This window comes from Nycticebus coucang, chromosome 14 (genome assembly GCF_027406575.1).
Source record: "Nycticebus coucang isolate mNycCou1 chromosome 14, mNycCou1.pri, whole genome shotgun sequence".
NCBI lineage: Eukaryota > Metazoa > Chordata > Mammalia > Primates > Lorisidae > Nycticebus > Nycticebus coucang.
Genome location: NC_069793.1, coordinates 64454040 through 64475522, shown reverse-complemented (window position 1 = coordinate 64475522; position 21483 = coordinate 64454040). Strand labels below are relative to the sequence as shown.

The 21483-nt window shown below is 40.4% G+C and overlaps 1 protein-coding gene across 4 annotated transcripts in view; it reads left to right on the top strand.

Moving 5' to 3' along the window:
- STIM1 (stromal interaction molecule 1) overlaps window positions 1-21483 on the top strand; it is a 249598-nt gene that overhangs the window by 117967 nt on the left and 110148 nt on the right. The gene's annotated exons all lie outside the window — the stretch shown is intronic.

The window sequence follows — 21483 nt, the reverse complement described above, 5'->3', positions numbered from 1 at the left end:
AGACTCTTTTAACTCTTCCTCAATATTATGTTTTGGATTTTCCTTTTTGTGACCTGGAGTCAAGTTAGCCTTATAGAAATAGCAGAAGTAAGAGACTTTCATCTGTTACCAATTTACTGCACCACACAGGACAAACCACTGCTATGCAGTAGGTCTCATTTTCTTTATTTGCCAAGTAGAATCAGGAATTTCTGCCTTGCCTGACTCCCTGGAGTGTGGAGAGGATCTGTGAGATACTGGATGAGAAAACTGCACAACAGAGGTGATAGTACCCTGATCAGAGCAGGAGAAATGTAGTGTCTCTGGTTGCCATCCTAACTTTTCTCACAAGGATCTTCTTGTCCCTGGAGGAATCCTCTGCTGTATCGCAGTCATGAATGCTCCATTTCCTCTGACCTTTCTGTTCTTTCCAGCTTCTACATAGTCATTCCTCTTTTTTTTTTTTTTTTGATATAGACTCTCACTCTGTTGCCCAGGCTAGAATGCCATGTCCTCAGCCTAGCTCACAGGAACCTCAAACTCTTGAGTCCAGGGGATGCTCCTGTCTCAGGCTCCCAAGCAGCTGGGACTAGAGGAGTGTACCACCACATCTGGCTAATTTTTTCTATTTTAGTTGAGATGGGGTCTCACTCTTGTTCAGGCTGGTCTCGAACTCCTGATGTCAAGCAGTCCTCCCTCCTTGGTCTCCCAGAGTGCTAGAACACAGCCATGAGCCACTGTGCCCAGCCATCGCTCATTATATAATTTGGGTTGTCAGGTTGTCTTAATATTGTCTATTTGGAGTAGCTATTAAGAGTGTAGGCTCTGGAGTCAAGCTGCCTGTAAAAATCCTTACTTTTACAACTTACTGGCTGTGTGCTCTTGAGCAAGTTATTTATCTGTCTATGCCTTAATTTCCTATCTATAAAATGAGGAGAGTAACAGGAACTCCCTCACTGGGTTATTGTGAGAATTAAATCAGGTAGTACACATATATGTCAAGAGCTTAGTTTAGTGCCTGGCATATAGTGAGCATTAAAAAACGTTATGTATGATCATAATAATTGTTATTGCTTAACTGCCTTTTCCCCTATTGGAACTCCTTTAGGCCAGGGACCATGTCTATTTTATCATTGTATCTTTAGTCACAGCATAGGGTTAGAACAGTAGATACTTGATAAGAATTCCTTGAACAAGAATATTTATATAAATACTGGATCTGCCGTGTACACTTTTAATTTTGTGACCATGAGCAAGAGACTTACCCTAGTTTTCCTATCTGCTAAATAAGAAGCATAATCTTTTGTGGGGCTGGTGTGAGAATTACATATATGTGAAATACCAAGCAGTTTTAAATGCCATTCCCCTGTACACCTACCAGCTCTGTGACATGGGCTGGTAACCTACTAGTTATTCCCATGTAGTACTCCCATGGTAGCCTACTGAACCCAGAGATGCTTCTGAGGTTATATTTTCTGGATATTTGGCCTAGGATAGAGAAAAGAAGTATACCTTAGGATTATCTTTAGCCATTTCTGGCCTTTTCTCTCTGCCTGTCCTTTTTATTCTTCCTTGGATTCTAAGTTCTTAAAATAGCCAGAATATTTTTCAGCTTCTTAGTTTTCCAAGTGTCCTAAGCAACCAAAAGCATTTTTATTTTGGCTCCTTTAGTCTGCCTCTGTTTGGTCCTTATCATTCTATGTTAGCCATTAGCATATCCTGCTTATATTCGGTTTCCTGACTGCTGTACTTTTTTCTAGGGCCAAAACAGCATCTACATTATTCCAGGTAAATAATTTTATCTGGTTCAGTCTAACCAGCGGGAAGCACACTGGCCTGTGAGATAAAAGACTTAACGTTCCTCTGCAGGTTCTGCCACTGCCTAACTATGTGGCCTTGGGCATATGGCTCTTTCCCTCTCTGTGTCTCAGGGTCCTCATCATTCAAATGAAGGATATGAGGCATATTAAATGGTTCCTAAGAGTCCTTACATTCTGTATGTGAGTTTGGACAAATTGCTTCTCTTTTTGGGGAGTCTTAGTTTCTTTATCTATAGAACTAAGTAGATTAGCTTGAAAAATTTAAAAAGTCACATCTAGGCCTGAGTATTTTTTCCTTATTCTTAGTATTCAGTGGGTTTTTTCTTTCCTATTGTATTGCTTTCTGGAGTATTTCTGTGACAGTTAACAGCTGTGGACAGGAAACCCTTGAACACTTCTAACTTGGCAAAGGTTGCTGCTCCCTCTGAACCTCATCCCAGCCCATTTCCTGTGTTTACAACCTTTGGGTTTTGCACATAGTGACATGCCTGACAGATCTTATTCTAGTTCTTTCTCCATAGCCTACTACAGGGTAGACCAAAGTAAGCAATTCAGTTGTGCGGCCTTAGGCAAGTGATCGCCTCTCTTAGGGATCAACTCATCTCTCAAGTGAGAGAGCTTAGTGAGTCTTTCTGGCTGTGTGTTGAAGGAGATGAATATTTGCCTCCCTTTTATTCCCCTTGCATCTGTTTTGCCCATTTCTTCCACATACTCCCTCTTACAAGGGACCTCCCTTTTATTTCCTATATGGGACAAAACAATGAGAAGAAAGGAAGCTAAATAGCTTACTCAGGCCCAGATTGGCAGTAGAGAAGAGGTGAAGTAGGGAGCTGGTGTTGCCAAATTCCCCAATAGATAAGCTAAGTGATGGGTAACCAAGTAGTCACTAGTATACGTTTACTCATCAAGACTCTGGAGACAGAAAGTATCTCAGTTTCAGCCCTGTTTTCACTATCTATATGACCTTGAGGAAGTCATTCATCACATCTGGGCTTTAGTTTCCTCATCTTATATTGGGGATAATGTAATACCGGCTTCACAGAGTTGTAAAAGAGATAACATGTGTAGACATGTTCATCATAGTTCCTGACATATTCATCCTTCCTTTCTCCCTTAGACAGTTGTAGCGTACTTAATTTTATTCTTCTGGAGAAAGTAAAAAGATACACAAGTCCCTCTACAGAGGAGCTAACAGACCAAATGGGGACTGAATTCAATTGTGGTCAGAAGAATCTTTAGGAAATGGCTCCTGGGCTGGCCTGAGCTGGGTGCGCTGACCTCAGAGAGGGAGACACATAGGACCTGAGTGATTAAAGGTTTCCTAATGGCAATAGGGCTCTTTCTGGGCCTTGGAGGGTCAGGAAGTGTTAAATATGAGGATCTAGGTGGAGAGTAATTCTAGATACCTGCCCACCTTTTCTCAAGCTCTGGTGCTTCATTTTGTGTTGCTCAGTTTCTTGTCTTCCTCTCTTCTTCTACGCAGTTATTATCTAAGTAATTTGTTTTCTTTTCTCTTCTACCTCCTCTCCCCTTTCTTCTTTTCTTTTCTTCTCCTTTCCTGCCTTCCTCTCTTTCTTTCTCTTTTCTTGTCTTGTCTTTTTTCTTAAGAGATAGGGTCTTGCTATGTCACCCAGGCTGGATTGCAGTGGTGTCATCATAGCACTCAATGCAGCCTCAAATGCCTGGGCTTAAGCAGTCCCCCTGCCTTAGCCTTCCAAAGGCCTGGGATTATTGGCATGAGCCCCCATGCCTGGCTCTTTTTAAAATTTTTATGAGAAAAGAAATTTTAAAGGAAGGAGAGAACCTAACCTAACATTTGTTAAGACCAAGCTAGTTCTACTTGAATCAATGGGCTATGTAGTTTGCTTGTATAATACTAAATACTTCCTTAGAAAATTGTGTCACATTTTACAAATGAACAAACAATGCCTCCAAAAGGTTAAGCAACTTTTCAAGCCCGTATTAACAAGTTACAATGAAAAATCAAAGGAGCCCTAAATGAGTTGTTTAGAAGATATACATAATTTAGCAAGTTCTCATTGTGTTTATTTATCCAACTTCTCAGTCTGTAATAGTCACTGTCTTTATATGTCTATCTTTCAGAGATGTCTGTCTTACTCCTAGCTCTAAACTGTGCTTACCTCCTGCACTTAGAAATGATTCTCAGTTCTCTAAATGCCAGTTCTACTACTGACTTAGATTCTACCTCCCTGCCCCAACATTAGAACCCTTAAGTCTTTTTCTAAATATTTACCACATATCCATGATATGCCAAATTAGGATGGATACAAATACCAGCTCCTGCTTGGATCTTCCAGTGTAAAGGAAAATAGATAATTATAACAAAATAACATGGATATAATTGAGTGCTTATTATGTGCCATGTTCTTATTTGAAGTACATTATATATATTAACTCAGCGGTTCTCAACCTGTGGGTTGTGACCCACAGGAACTGTATTAAAGTGTTGCGGCATAAGGAAGGTTGAGAACCACGGTATTAAATCATTTTCTTCTGATAACATTATGAGGTAGGTACTTTTTTCTCCTACACATATTTTACAAATAGAAATGTAGGCATAGGCTTGGGCCCCGTAGCATAGTGGTTACAGCGCTGGCCACTTACACCAAGTCTGGTGGGTTCCAGCCCGGCCCAGGCCTGCTAAACAACAGTGACAACTGCAACAAAAAAATAGCCAGGCATTGTGGGAGGGGCCTGTAGTCCCAGACACTTGGGAGGCTGAGGCAAGAGAATCGCTTAAGCCCAAGAGGTAGAGGTTGCTGTGAGCTATGATGCTATGGCACTCTACGGAGGGTGACACATCGAGACTCTGTCTCAAAAAAAAAAGAAAGAAAGAAAGAAAAGAAATGTGGGCAAAGAGAATTAAGTAATTGGTCCAAATTGTGATAGAGAGCAGTATAGAACTATAGAAGCACAGAAGAGGGGCTCCTTGTCAACCCCAGGGTAAGTGTAGAGAAAGCTCCTAGAGTAGAATCTTAAAACTTGAGTAGGAATTAGGTATAGAATGGAGCAAAAATACTGTAGGCAGAGGAAACATCATGTACAATGCTACAAAATGAGCCTTGTGTATTTATGGAACTGAAAGTAATTTAGTGTGATGGGAGTATAGGGTGTATGTCAGCTAATGAGTGACAGAGGATAGAGCTAGAAAACTGTAGAAAGCAAGTATGGTTTGCTATATGATATTCATTATATATGCCAAGGCTTCCCAGCCTTAGGGATTTGAAGCACTGAATGTGGTCCTTGAGGAATATCTCAAGAATCCATTTTATTTCCGTAATCATTTTTCATTTGGTGGATGCTAAAAGTACAACTATTACTATATGGAGCTCTTTGCAATTCTCAATGAAAAAAGTTAAGAATCACTTTTATAGGAGTTTGGGATCCCTGTGAAAGATTTTTAATTGAAAAAGTTTTCTTTTCTAAATTTTATTTTATTTTATTTTTTTATTAACCAGGGCTGGGTTTGAACCTGCCACCTCTGGTATATGGGGCTGGTGCTCTACTCCTTTGAGCCACAGGCGCCACCCAATTTTATTTTATTTTTTGAGACAAAGACTCAATTGCCCAGGTTAGAGTGCTGTGGCATCAGCTTAGCTTGCAGCTACCTGTCTCAGCCTCCCTGAATAGCTAGGACTACCGGTGCTCACCACTACATCCAGCTAATTTTTTCTGTTTTCAATAAAAATGGGATCTTGTTCTTGCTTAGGTTGGTATCGAATTCCTGAGCTCAAGGGATCCTCCTGCCTTGGCCTCCCAGAGTGCTAGGATTACAGACATGAGCCACCACACCTGGCCTTTTAATTAAAAAATTTTTTTTTTTTTTTTATTGTTGGGGATTCATTGAGGGTACAATAAGCCAGGTTACACTGATTGCAATTGTTAGGTAAAGTCCCTCTTGCAATCATGTCTTGCCCCCATAAAGTGTGACACACACCAAGGTCCCACCTACCTCCCTCCTTCCCTCTTTCTGTTTCCCCCCCCATAACCATAATTGTCATTAATTGTCCTCATATCAAAATTGAGTACATAGGATTCATGCTTCTCCATTCTTGTGATGCTTTACTAAGAATAATGTCTTCCACGTCCATCCAGGTTAATACGAAGGATGTAAAGTCTCCATTTTTTTTAATGGCTGAATAGTATTCCATGGTATACATATACCACAGCTTGTTAATCCATTCCTGGGTTGGTGGGCATTTAGGCTGTTTCCACATTTTGGCAATTGTAAATTGAGCTGCAATAAAGAGTCTAGTACAAGTGTCCTTATGATAAAAGGATTTCTTTCCTTCTGGGTAGATGCCCAGTAATGGGATTGCAGGATCAAATGGGATCAATGGGATTGCAGGAGGTCTAGCTTGAGTGCTTTGAGGTTTCTCCATACTTCCTTCCAGAAAGGTTGTACTAGTTTGCAGTCCCACCAGCAGTGTAAAAGTGTTCCCTTCTCTCCACATCCACGCCAGCATCTGCAGTTTTGAGATTTCGTGATGTGGGCCATTCTCACTGGGGTTAGATGATATCTCAGGGTTGTTTTGATTTGCATTTCTCTAATATATAGAGATGATGAACATTTTTTCATATGTTTGTTAGCCATTCGTCTATCGTCTTTAGAGAAAGTTCTATTCATGTCTCTTGCCCATTGATATAAGGGATTGTTGGCTTTTTTCATGTGGATTAATTTGAGTTCTCTATAGATCCTAGTTATCAAGCTTTTGTCTGATTGAAAATATGCAAATATCCTTTCCCATTGTGTAGGTTGTCTCTTTGCTTTGGTTATTGTCTCCTTAGCTGTACAGAAGTTTTTCAGTTTAATGAAGTCCCATCTGTTTATTTTTGTTGTTGTTGCAATTGCCATGGCAGTCTTCTTCATGAAGTCTTTCCCCAGGCCAATATCTTCCAGTGTTTTTCCTATGCTTTCTTGGAGGATTTTTATTGTTTCATGCCTTAAGTTTAAGTCCTTTGTCCATCTCGAATGAATTTTTATGAGTGGGGAAAGGTGTGGGTCCAGTTTCAGTCTTTTACATGTAGACATCCGGTTCTCCCAACACCAGTTATTGAATAGGGAGTCTTTCCCCCAAGGTATGTTCTTGTTTGGTTTATCAAAGATTAGGTGGTTGTAAAATGTTAGTTTCATTTCTTGGTTTTCAATTCGATTCCAGGTGTCTATGTCTCTGTTTTTGTGCGAGTACCATGCTGTCTTGAGCACTATGGCTTTGTAGTACAGACTAAAATCTGGTATGCTGATGCCCCCAGCTTTATTTTTATTACTAAGAACTGCCTTAGCTATACAGGGTTTTTTTCCGGTTCCATACAAAACGCAGAATCATTTTTTCCAAATCTTGAAAGTACGATGTTGGTATTTTGATAGGAATGGCATTGAATATGTAGATTGCTTTGGGAAGTATAGACATTTTAACAATGTTGATTCTTCCCATCCATGAGCATGGTATGTTCTTCCATTTGTTAATATCCTCTGCTATTTCCTTTCTGAGGATTTCATAGTTTTCTTTATAGAGGTCCTTCACCTCCTTCGTTAGGTATATTCCTAGGTATTTCATTTTCTTTGAGACTATGGTGAAGGGCGTTGTGTCCTTAATTAGCTTCTCATCTTGACTGTTATTGGTGTACACAAAGGCTACTGACTTGTGGACATTGATTCTATATCCTGAAACATTACTGTATTTTTTGATGACTTCTAGGAGTCTTGTGGTTGAGTCTTTGGGGTTCTCTAAGTATAAGATCATGTCGTCAGCAAAGAGGGAGAGTTTGACCTCCTCTGCTCCCATTTGGATTCCCTTTATTTCCTTGTCTTGCCTAATTGTATTGGCTAGAACTTCCAGCACTACGTTGAATAGTAAAGGTGACAGAGGACAACCTTGTCTGGTTCCAGTTCTAAGAGGAAAAGCTTTCAGTTTTACTCCATTCAGTAAAATATTGGCTGTGGGTTTGTCATAGATAGCTTCAGTCAGTTTTAGAAATGTGCCACCTATGCCTATACTCTTCAGTGTTCTAATTAGAAAAGGATGCTGGATTTTATCAAATGCTTTTTCTGCATCTATTGAGAGGATCATGTGATCTTTATTTTTGCCTCTGTTAATATGGTGGATAACGTTTATAGACTTGCGTATGTTAAACCAGCCTTGCATCCCTGGGATGAAGCCTACTTGATCATGATGAATGACTTTTTTGAATGTAAGCTGTAATCTATTGGCTAGGATTTTGTTGAGAATTTTTCCATCTATATTCATGAGTGAGATTGGTCTGAAATTCTCCTTTTTGTTTGGGTCTTTTCTTGGTTTTGGTATCAGGGTGATGTTTGCTTCATAGAATGTGTTGGGGAAGATTCTTTCTTCCTCAATTTTTTGGAATAATTTCTGCAGTACAGGAATAAGCTCTTCCTTGAAGGTTTGATAGAATTCTGGAGTGAAGCCATCTGGACCAGGGCATTTTTTAGTTGGAAGATTTTTTATTGTTTCTTTGATCTCAGTGCTTGAAATTGGTCTGTTCAGGAGCTCTATTTCTTCCTGGCTGAGTCTAGGGAGAGGGTGTGATTCCAAATATTGATCCATTTCCTTCACATTGTCAAATTTCTGGGCATAGAGTTTCTGGTAGTATTCAGAGATGATCTCTTGTATCTCTGTGGGATCATTTGTTATTTCCCCTTTATCATTTCTGATTGAGGTTACTAGAGATTTTACTTTTCTATTCCTCGTTAGTCTGGCCAATGGTTTATCTATTTTATTTATTTTTTCAAAAAACCAACTCCTTGTTTCATTAATTTTCTGAATGATTCTTTTGTTTTCAATTTCATTGATCTCTGATTTGATTTTGGATATTTCTTTTCTTCTACTGAGTTTAGGCTTAGATTGTTCTTCTTTTTCCAATTCCATAAGATCTCTTGTGAGATTGTTGATGTGCTCTCTTTCTGTTTTTCGAATGTAGGCATCTAAAGCGATGAATTTTCCTCTCAAAACTGCTTTTGCAGTATCCCACAGGTTTTGGTAGCTTGTGTCTTCATTGTTGTTATGCTCAAGGAAGTTAATGATTTCCTGTTTTATTTCTTCCTTCACCCATCTGTTATTCAACAGAAGATTGTTTAGTTTCCATGCCTTTGGGTGGGGTCGAGCATTTTTGTTAGAGTTGAGTTCCACCTTTAGTGCCTTATGGTCTGAGAAGATACAAGGTAAAATTTCAATTCTTTTGATTCTGTTGATATTTGTTTTGTGTCCCAGGATATGATGAATTTTGGAGAATGTTCCATGGGGTGATGAGAAAAATGTATATTTTTTATCTTTGGGATGGAGTGTTCTATATGCGTCTATCAAGCACAATTGTTCTGGGGTCTCATTTAAGTCTCTTATATCCTTGTTTAATTTCTGTTTAGAGGATCTGTCCAGCTCTGTAAGAGGAGTGTTAAGGTCCCCTATTATTATGGTATTATCAGAAATCATATTGCTCAGACTGAGTAAGGTCTGTTTCAAGAATCTGGGAGCATTTAAATTAGGTGCATAGATATTTAGAATTGAAATGTCTTCTTGTTGTATTTTTCCCTTGACCAATATAAAGTGACCATCTTTGTCTTTTTTGACTTTAGTTGCTTTAAATCCACATGTATCTGAAAATAAGATTGCAACTCCTCTTTTCTTCTGAATTCCATTTGCCTGAAAAATTGTCTTCCAACCCTTGACTCGGAGCTTGAATTTGTCTTTTGAAGCCAGGTGTGTTTCTTGCAGACAGCAAATGGATGGCTTGTGTTTTTTAATCCAGTCAACCAATCTATGTCTCTTCAGTGGGGAATTCAAGCCATTAACATTTATTGAGATAATTGACAAGTGTGGTAGTATTCTATTCGTCTTATTTTGTGAGAGTCCATTGCTTAGTTTTATCTTTTGCATCAGTGTGGAGGTTTGGTTCTGTCCTTTAATTTCTGAGTTCTTACTTTGCTGCTGATCCATTGTGGTGGTCAGTGTGCAGAACAGGTTGAAGTATTTCCTGTAGAGCTGGTCTTGTTGTGGCGAATTTCCTCAATGTTTGTATATCCGTAAATGATTTGATTTCTCCGTCAATTTTCAAGCTTAGCTTAGCAGGGTACAGAATTCTGGGCTGGAAATTGTTCTGTTTAAGTAGATTAAAGGTAGATGACCATTGTGTTCTTGCTTGGAAAGTTTCATTAGAGAAGTCTGCAGTCAATCTGATGGATTTTCCCCTGTAGGTCAACTGGCGCTTACTCCTGGCAGCTTGCAGAATCTTTTCTTTTGTCTTGACTTTGGACAGGTTCATCACAATGTGTCTTGGAGAAGCTCGGTTAGAGTTGAGGCGACCTGGGGTCCGATAGCCCTCTGAAAGCAGTGTGTCAGAATCTTTGGTGATATTTGGGAAATTTTCTTTTATAATATTCTCTAGTATGGCTTCCATTCCTCTGGGGCATTCTTCTACCCCTTCTGGAATTCCTATAACTCGTATGTTGGAACACTTCATAAAGTCCCATAATTCTGACAGTGAACGTTCTGCTTTCTCTCTCTTCTTTTCTGCCTCTTTTACTATCTGAGTTATCTCAAGAACTTTGTCTTCTACCTCTGAAATTCTTTCTTCTGCATGGTCTAACCTGTTGCTGATACTTTCCATTGCGTCTTTAAGTTCCCTGATTGACTGTTTCATTTCCTTCAGCTCTGCTATATCCTTTTTATATTCTTCATATCGTTCATCTCTTATTTGATTCTGTTTTTGGATTTCCTTTTGGTTATTTTCCACTTTATTAGCAGTTTCCTTCATCGTTTCCATCATTTCTTTCATTGTTTTCAACATGTGTATTCTAAATTCCCTTTCTGTCATTCCTAACATTTCTGTATAGGTGAAATCCTCTGCAGTAGCTACCTCATGGTCCTTTGGCGGGGTTGTTCTGGACTGGTTCTTCATGTTGCCTGGAGTTTTCTGCTGATTCTTCCTCATGGGTGATTTCTTTTATCTGTTTCTTTGCCCTAATTTTCCTTTCACTTCCTCTTGCTCTTTAAGTTCTCGTGCCTGTGGAAGTTGCGGGCGGGTTTAGACCGATTGAACACACGCGACCACTTGCCGGTTTTCCACTGTTTTAGTCCTCCTCTTGGGGTCCAGAAGTCTCTCGCTGACTCCCTGTATCCTCTTAGGGGTGATGATAGGCAGATCCCACCAGCCAGGGATGCCTGGAGTCCTATATCCCCAGACTCACGGTGCCCAGATGCAAGGAAGCTGCTACTCGGCTGCCATCTTGCTCTCTTCAGTGTTTTTATTTATACTGGCCGCAGGGGGCGGCGTCTCAGCCATGCTCACTGCTGTCTTCGCTGCGCCGCTGCGTCTGCCGCTGCCTCCTGCGCCCAGGCCCGGGCTAGGGCGCTGGTCCCATATGCCGGAGGTGGCGGGTTCAAACCCAGCCCTGGCCAAAAATCACAAAAAAAAAAAAAATTTTTTTTTATTGAGGCCTGGCATGGTAGGTCATGCCTATAATCGTAGCACTCAGATAGGCTGAGGTGGGTGAATTAATTGCTTGAGCTGAGAATTTGCGACCAGCCTGAGCAAGAGTGAGATCTCGTCTTTACTAAAAAATAGAAAAGTTAGACAGGCATTATGGCGAGCACCTGTAGTCTCAGCTCAGGCAAGAGGATCACTTGAACCTCTTCAAGGAGTTTGAGGTTGCTGTGAGCTATGATGATGCCACATCACTCTACTCAGGGTGACAGAGTGAGACTCCGTCTCCAAAAAACCATATTTTAATAAATAAGGTAATTGTAGATTTGCATGCAGTTTTAAGAAATAATGTGGAGAGATCACTGGGAAACTTTGTGATTTCCAAATATTATGACCAGGATATTGACATTAATACAAATCCATCAATTTTGTTCAAATTTCCCCAATGTTACTTATGCTCACCTGTATATATTAAGTTCTGTTCCAATATCACAAAGATCCTTCCTGTTCTTTTATAATGACTGCCCCCCCGCTTACCCCTTTCCTTACTCCTAACTTCTCTGCCCTCTATTTCTAAAATTTTGTCCTCTCAAAACTGTTATATAGGCTCGATGCTGGTAGCACGGTGGTTACCGCGCCAGCCACGTACACCAAAGCTGGCGGGTTCGAGCCCGACCCAGGCCAGCTAAACAACAGTGACAACTGCAACAAAAAATTTGCAGGCATTGTGGTGGGCGCCTGTAGTCCCAGCTACTTGGGAGGCTGAGGCAAGAGAATCACTTAAGCCCAAGAGTTTGAGGTTGCTGTGAGCTGTGATGTTACAGCTCTCCGCAGGGTGGCAGCTTGAGACTCTATCTCAAAAAAACAAACAAACAAACAAACAAAAAAACCAACTGTTATATAAATGTAGTTATAGAGTATTAACCTTTTGGAATTGGCCTTTTTTTTGCTCAAAATAATTCCCTGGAAAATTGTCCAAGTTGGTGTGTTCATTCCCTTTTATTGCTGACTAGTGTTCCATTGTATGTAAATACCAGAGTTTAATTCACCTGATGAAAAACATACAGGCTGATTTCAGTTTTTAACTCTTACAAATAAAGCTTCTATGAACATTTGCATACAGGTTTTTATATGAGTTTATAAAGGACCTTATTCAGGAGAGTTACCTAGTCAGATGTGAATTTCAGAAAAATTATACTGATTGCTTAGTAGGGGATAAGGTTGAGAGAAACTAGATTAGAGACAGGGAGCTCAGTGAGGAAACTGTTGTAGTAACCCAGGCAAAGGATATTGAGTCTTGAATTAAGTTCTCTGTGGACTAGGATGTGCTTTTCCTTAGAGGCCTTGCCCTTAGAAATCAGATCAGGTTTGCGTAGATGAGAGAGTCAGGGCTGGGGAGCCTGGGCTACAAGGAGGCTTAGGGACAATTGATTCTGGATAGTTCTCATTCAGAGGAGATGCTCTACTCTCCTAGCTGAAAAAGGCATTCTGTAAAGGACTGTGGGAAGAGCCTAGTTCTTAGAATGATAATCCTGACTGCAGGTTGTTTAGCAGATTTTTTGGTTATCTTCTCTTCAAGAAAAGAAGACAAGGGGTCGTTTATCTTTTGTGTTTGAGTGGAAACTTATGTGGGCAGAAAGATAATGAGACACTTTCTCCTAATTCAGGTCTGTTTTGGAGCCCAGAAATATATTCTCTGAGGCCAGGGGAGGTGGCTCATGCCTATAATCCTAGCACTCTGGGAGGCTGAGGTGGGTGGATTGCCTGAGCTCACAGGTTTGAGAATAGCCTTAGCCCAAGTGAGACCCTGTCTCTAAAAAAAAAAAAAAATAATAATAATAGCCAAGTGTTGTGGTGGGTAGGAAGCTGAGGCAAGAGAATCACTTGAGCCCAAGTGTTTGAGGTTGCTGAGAGCTAGGACACCACGGCACTCTATAGAGGGTGACAAAGTGAGATTCTGCCTCAAAAAAAAAGAAAAGAAAAAAGAAAATGAAACAAAAGGAAATGTGTTCTCTGTTAAGCCAGCCAGCAATATGCCTGGGAGGTTTGAGGTTGTCCTCTCATTACTATGGAAACTAGAATCCACATTGTTTTTACCCCAAGCAGTGGTGTGCCTGGTTCCTCAGTGACCAAGACATTTATCACATCACTGTGCTGTTAGAGCTGCTGTGATTGGGATTGATTTTGGGGAGCCAGCCTCATTCCTAACCCAGAAGTCTATAATGTAATCTTAGAGTGCCTACTGATAGGTTAGCCATCTCCGCTGGACACTGTGCAATACCCTCATCTGCGCAAGTCCTTAAATGCTCACCCCAAAACTTCCAGAAAACTTTTCCCAGTAGAAAGCCATTTGCATTGTCTGTAATTATTTTTTGGCCATCTCAGACCCTGATGAATGCTGGCTGTGGTACAAGAATGTTTAGGTCAGGCACCAGGTCAAAGAATTTGGGGAAGCTTTTAAACAAGTGTTGTGTTGATTTAATTCTTCTGGAACTGTCTTGCTTCTTGGCACAGGCCCCTTTAGAATGTAAAGACCTGTGGCAAAGCTGGAAAAGCAAATCTCCAAAGTCTGTACCAAGTATATTGCCCAGCACTGGGCCAGCTTAGATAAGGGAAACACCAGAAAAACCAAAGGCTCCTTTGCTATAGTTGGGAAGATAAGACTTCCAGGTTAAGCAAAGAATACAGAACTGATAAATTAATGACTAGTATTTATATAGGGCTTTACCACTTTTCTTTCTTTCTTTTTTTTTTTTTTGTAGAGACAAGAGTCTCACTTTATGGCCCTCGGTAGACTGCCATGGCCTCACACAGCTCACAGCAACCTCCAACTCCTGGGCTTAAGCGATTCTCTTGTCTCAGCCTCCCAAGTAGCTGGGACTACAGGTGCCTGCCACAACGCCCGGCTATTTTTTGGTTGCAGTTTGGCTGGGGCCGGGTTTGAACCCGCCACCCTCGGTATATGGGGGTCCCCTACCGACTGAGCCACAGGCGTCGCCCCGGCTTTACCACTTTTTGAAAGACTTTACTGGGGTGGCACCTGTGGCTCAAAGGAGTAGGGCGCTGGCTCCATATACTGGAGGTGGCGGGTTTAAACCCAGCCCTGGCCAAAAACTGCAAAAAAAAAAAAAGACTTTACTGATTTTTCAGGTAAGAAAATTAATCCGTAGGAGTAGTGATAGGAAAGTTGGAATTCAAAGACCCACATCTGCCACCTCTGTAATTGCAATTGGTGTGTATATCAGTGGGGATTAGGGGAAAAGATATCCTGGAGGCCAGAGAAGTGTCTTATTTCTTTTCTTTTTAAAAATTTTATTATTAAATCATAGCTGTGTGCATTAATGTGTCTTATTTCTTTAATTCCCTAATGCCTTTGGGTGGGTCAGCTAGTTCAGTCTTAGCAAAAAGCTATTTGAAAATGTTGAGTGTTGAAATGGGTGTTTAAGCATGTAAACACTGACCTGGGGGGCAGATGCTTTTAATTTAGTCTGGAAGATCATATAAATAAAAGGGCAGGCAAATAGGTTATCTAGCAGGAGTCTGAAGCCCTGTGGGAGACTAAGGAATAGGCAGAGGGAGTCAGAACAGTTAGAAGACTTCTGTACTAGAAGCCTGTGTTATTGAGGTCAAGGCCTGCTTGGTGGGATTAACCATCATCTTTGGGAAAGAGGCCTCTTGTGAGATCAAAGTTTGAAGAAAAAATACTGAGAGAAGAAAGAAGGTAGAAATAGGACACAAGGAGTGGCTGAGTGCCCCCTGAGGAGCGGCTAAAGATTTTTCTCTTCCAGCAGGTGATGAGGGCGCATATGCTGTAACAGAAACTTACTCTTTTGCTCTTTTTCTTCCTCCCAGCACAGTGTACCAGGGACTCAGTATTCCTTCTCTAGCAATTTTTAAGCTTCGTTTCTAAGTCCTAATGAAAAAGAAGCCTTTGGCTGGTTTTTATCAGAGGATTGGATACTAAAGAATTTAAGGCAAAGTCATAAAGTTCTATTTTACACTGTTTGGTGAGTGTGCACAACACAGTTTCCTTCCTGTGTTTGCCCTTAACAGACTAAAAGAACATCTAACCCCTTCACCACTGCATCCCAGCCCTTGGTTTATAAGCCTTGGAGAGTAAGAGTTGGTAGTTCTAGGGAGCCCTGTTGTATAGGCTTATCCAGATCTCCCAACCATAGCCTTGCCATAGGATGTGGCCTGGGAAGATAGTATAGCTTCTAATGTGGTTCTACCACACTATCTTTTTTTTTTTTTTTTAATAGTGTTTCTGCACCCATTATAGGGCAGCAAAAAAAAAAAAAAAAAAAAAAGTGATTACACTGAGGTATAGGTGCTTGTGGTAGTATTGATTGGAAAGAAGTAAGAAGGAGGGAATCTTCCTGGAGTGTTGGAAATAGTCTAAGTCTTGATTTCAGTGGTAGTTGCATGGATATGTACATGTGTGTATAAATTAATTGATCTGTGTTTATGCACTTTGCTATTAAAAAAAAAAACAACCAAAAACCCATGCCTAGGCCCTACCCAGAGAGATACTGATTTAATCAGTCTGGGGTAGAGCCTGGACCTCAGCAATTTAAGAGCTCTTAGGTAAGTCTTAACATGCAGCTGGAGTTGAGAATGACTGCTCTATGCAGAATGGCTAAAGAGGAAAAAACTTGGTGCATAAAGAAGGATCACAGAAAGCAGAAGCAGTTGCTAGAAATGAGATTAGCAAGATAGCAGGTGTCATATCTCTTGTCCCTGTAAGCCACATTAAGAAATTTAGACTTGGCTCTGTAGCTCAGCGGCTAGGGTGCCAGCCACATACACTGGAGCTGGCAAGTTCGAATCCAGCCTGGGCCTGCCAAACAACAATGACAACCACAACAAAAAAAAGCCGGGCATTGTGGCAGGTGCCTGTAATCCTAGCTACTTGGGAGGCTGAGGCAAGAGACTCACTGAAACCCAAGAGTTTGAGGTTGCTGTGAGCTGTGATACTACAGCACTCTACTGAGGGCAACATAGTGAGACTCTGTCTCAAAAAAAAGAAAGAACGAAATTCAGACTTTATCTTAAGAATAATGAGAAACTTTTAAAGGTTACAAGCAGGATGTAGGATGGATATTCAGCTGGTGTGCGCTAGCACTACCTTTAGCTAGTTAATCCTGCTGGTTGGTCATTAAATATTTAGAATATCTCCTCTGGTAGTGACATGCTATGTGAAGAACAAGATTTGGAATAGTTAAGGAATATTGAAATAGGATTGGTGATTGATTAAATGTGGTGAGTGAGATGTCAAGATTTCTGACATAAGCAACCGGAAGAGTAGGAAGTTTGGGGGAAATATAATGAGTTTAGAATGGGAAATTACTAGTTCAGGTGCCTGAGAGATAGCATGTGATGATGTCTGGTGGGTAGATGGATTCTGTAGGTCTCTGTGACTTGACCTAGAAACAAAATTTTGGGAGTTGGTAATAGCTGTTGCTTCTGAACTCCTACCTACTGTTGAGAGGAACTTGGTCCTCTTCTTGATTATTAGTTCATGATGTTCTGACAGGTGCAGGAATATCTCTCAGATAGGTTGAGGTTTACCCAATCCTGTGATCTGACTTCTCTTTCTTCTGTGGCTAGGCCTGCTATGTGCCTCAACTGAAATGTTATATTTCACAGGAGACCTTTTTTGCTAACTCTGGGTCCTGAACCGGTTCCCTTTTTTAGCCTTTACATTTCTGAACATCCTTCACTTGTGGCCCCTCTATTCCCATTCGTGGTCCGTGGCAGAATCTGAAAGCCTTCCAGGACTAGTGCTCTCAAGTCTTAGTCTTTTGATATCTTTCTGAGGGTCAGGGTGAGTTCTAATCCCATTTGCCATTTATGGCTAGGGGATGGGACGTGAAGGGGAAGAAATTATTCTTACTGATGAGGCCCCTGCTGGTAAAACTAGGCAATTCCCAGATTCCTTTTAGTTTCCAGAAAATGCTGAGGAACAGTCAGACCAGTGCCCTTCTTGGCCCTTTATCTGTGCCTTCTTCCTTGACTACTGTTTCTCTCACTTTTTTCCCTTTGGGTTTCTGTCTCACGTTAGATAAGCCATTGCCAGGCTAAACTACAGTGGCTCTGCTTTTTATGCCTACAGATATCTATGTTCTTGGGGAATGAATTGCTATTTAGTGATGAGGAACTGAAAGTGGCTGAGAGAAAAGAGGTATTAAGTAGACAGTAGATATTGGTGGTGGGAATTGGTGGGTTGTACTTGAGAATGCCTTTGCCTTTTGGGGCAATACAGTGTGTTATTAATTCATGCATGCATTTATTCATTCAGCCAGCATTTATTGATTTCATACTTGACAGTACATGTTAGAGATAGTGCCATAATGGGCCATAAGGGATAGAGTGAGTCACACTTGGTCCTTGCTCTTTTCCGGACATGGCATGTGAACAACTGAGAACATGAAAATTTATATAACACAGCTATGTGCAAAGTGCTTTGGAGCATAGAACAGTGAACAGTGAATGACTAGCTCTGCCTGGGAAAAGGTAAGGAGACAAAGAAGTAAAAATCATTAATTTTATTGCATTGTATCCTGCAGTATATGCCTTTTAGTATTCTGTGTGATGAAATAGTAGGCATAAGCACTTCTGCTGTATATAGATGTTTGATGACTATCTCAAGGAGAAACACCTGTACAATTTAGTTGTAAGCTGAACTACCTCCTTTTTTCAGGCAGCATTATTTTTACTTGAAAAAACAATGGACAGATACACTGTGGTTATTTGGTATTTGGCAGACATTTTCTTGAAGATTGAATGAAATGAGTGTTCTACTTTAATGAAAACAACTGGTAGTATTTGTTGCCAAGGATAAAATCCCAGCTTTTAAACGAAAATTAGATTTTAGAAAACTTGTATCTCTTACTGTGAAATTGACAGCTTTCCTGGATTGAAAGCTTTTCTGTTGAAATTGGTGGTGGTATTAATAATTATGATAAATTTGATATTGTATAAATGAAATGTATCAAAACATTTGGAAGCTCTGTGTAACTTAGTGAAATAGTAATCTCCAAATGACTTGTGCATCATATTACAGAATCATGTAGCCATTCAAAGTACAAAGTAGACCAATGGATTTTAATGTTACAGAGTACAAAAAGTTCATATAATTTTAGATTTCACATTGCAATTAACCTTTAAGAAACCTATCACTTGTTGAGTTTGTATGTGATATCAGAGAATATCCACAGTTATCAAAAGGCTATTAAAATAAGCCTGGCTTACCCAGCTATGCATTGATGTTTTGATCTTCAGTCAAAACAGCATATCACAACAGATTAAATGTGTAAATAGCTATAAGATTATAGCTGTCTTCTTTTTTTTTTTTTGAGACAAAGTTTCAAGCTGTAGCCCTGGGTAGAGTGCTGTAGCATCACAGTTCACAGCAACCTCAAATTTTGGGGCTTAAGCGATTCTCTTGCCTCAGCCTCCCAAATAGCTGGGACTACAGGCGCCCACCACAGCGCCCGGCTAGTTTTTTGTTGTTGTTGTTACAGTTGCATTTTTGTTTTTTTAGCGGGCCAGGGTCAGGTAGAACCCGCCACCTTCGGTGTATGTGGCTGGCGCCCTGCTGACTGAGCTATGGGCACTGCCAGCTGTCTTCTATTGAGCCAGACATGAAAAAGATTTGCAAAAATGTAAAACAATCCCACTCTTTTAATGATATTTTTCAGAAAACTATTTTTCATAAAACATATTATTTACATTATGTAAATAATGTAAGTTATAATTGTTCGAAATAATAGTTATTTGAGAGTTATTATTGTTCCAAAATGAATTAATAGCTAAATATAAAAATTTGTGTTTTAGGGCAGTGCCCGTAGCTCATGGGTAGGGTGCCAGCTACATACACCAAAGCTGGAGGGTTCAACCTGGCCTGGGTCAGCTAAAACAACAATGACAACTGCAACAAAAAAAACAGCTGGGTGTTGTGGCAGGCACCTGTAGTCCCTTGAGAGGCTGAGGCAAGAGAATCACTTAAGCCCAATTTGAGGTTGCTGTGAGCTGAGATGCCACAGCACTCTACCCAGAACGACAGCTTGAGATTCTGTCTAAAAAAAAAAAGAAAAATATGTTTTAATTTCTAATATGGTAAATATCAAATAATTCTTTAGAATTTAAAAATTTTAAATATATGAAGGGGCCCTGAGACCAAAAATTTAAAAACCTGTGTGTATACTATTGCCTTTGCCTAGAATTCTTCTCTTTTTTTCTCTAGAGAAATTCTACACATAGTTGTGGATAACTATTTACTAAATAAGTATTTATTAAAAAAAATTTTAGTGAACATCTTGTCAAAAACTTGGCTCTTTTTTGCGGGGTGCATGGTCCCAAACCCTTAGAGATCACGGTCTGGTAGGGAAGACACGTTAAGCAGAAAATTGCAAAAAAGTATGATAAATGTTACCATTGATAGCATATAAATGTTGTGGGAGTACAGGCTATTGTCAGAGTCTTGCAAAGAGCCACTTGTCCACTCACCTAGAACATATGACCAGTCAGTTTGATTGGATTGTACCTCCTATATCTGATTCTTCATAATCTGACAGGGAAAGCGGCTGAAGTTAGCAGAAAATGGGAACTGCTCGCTTGCAGCTTTGAGAGCAAAGAAGGATGCTACAAATTTATTGCATGTCAGCTTTCTGCTAGGCCCTACACTAGGTGTTTTACTTAAACGCAGTTTTACTTAATTCTCACAAAAACCCTATGCAGCAGGCCGTCATCCTCATTTTGCAGATGAGAAATTGGAGGCTCAGAGAAGAAGTTAAATACCTTATGCAATATCATATGGTTTTGTGAAGATGAGATTTTTTTTTTTGAGAGACAGAATCTTACTTTATTACCCTTGGTAGAGTGCGATGACATCACAGCTCACAGCAACCTCCAACTCCTGGGTTTAGGCGATTCTCTTGCCTCAGCCTCCCCAGTAGTGGGACTACAGGCACCTGCCACAATGCCCGGCTTTTTTTTGTTGTTGCAGTGTTGGCCAGGGCTGGGTTTGAACCCACCACCATCTGTATAAGGGGCCGGCGCCCTGCTCCCTGAGCCACAGGCGCTGCCCTGAAGATGAGATTTTTGACGTATGTGTTTTGACTCTTAAGGATAGGACTCTTTCATTACAATAAGAATGTGTTGCTAAATGGGTGGACCTTCTAAGCTAGTTGTAGATGGCTGTGGGAAATCTTGCCAAACTGGAATGTTTAAGAAAAAGGTAGGAAAGGTCTTAGGAAGGATGGAGATACAGGAAATGCTTGGTTGACGGAGTTATCTGGGAATTTTGGCTGACATGGATTCTCTGAATAGGATTCTGTGGTCATATGAGAATCAACCTTTTGTATTTCCTTATCCTCAGTCCCTTTAATCTTTGCTCTATACCAGATGGTGCCAGCTGCAAAGGTCACCTGTCAGTGTGATTAGGTTATAAACCAGACCCTGGTGTTTGAAGCCCAAACTTCTTGGCTCTGCTGTCGGCCTTTGGAAAAGGTGCAGGCCAACCAGCCCTCTGTCCCCCTCCCACCCCCAATCTAACTTTGCAGGGCAAATGCAGAAGAACGTAAAACCTTAGGTATATTTCTCTTGTATGCATCTTCTTCATCTTACTGTTTTCTGTTTTGTTCATAAAAAGCCATTGCTTCAGTATGGTTCTGAACAATATTACCATCTGTGACTTTCAAAAGATGAAACCAACTCAAAGTTATCTGGTTACCGTAGCAAAAAGGCATTATGGCAAAGTGTTGGCCCAGGAGTCATGAGATCTGGGCTCTGCTGTGGCTCTTCAGCTGCATTTGACTTTAGGTACATTTTTAAACATTTGTGAGTGTCAATATTTAACATACTTTTAATGAATCACATCTTGGATGCTCAAAAATACTAAATTTATTCCCTTCCCACATTTTGAAAAGGATTGTGTGAGATATCCTTTCCTGTCACTGGTAGGCAGATAAGTAAATGATTTAATAGAGTACCTTCTGAAAAGTGTCACAACCACAGCCTCTTTACCCTGGCCTTGCTTTCTCTCCTGTGACAGCTTCTTCCATTCCTAGGAAGTCCAGGTCCTCTTCTTGTCATCTTTGGAGGTGATCTAAAGAGTATTTGCCCAGGAAGTAGTTGTCGAGGTCCACATTAAAAGGGAAGAGGAATTTTGGCTTCTAGGAATTGGAAGAAATACTAGAAACTCTAGAAAAATACCTTT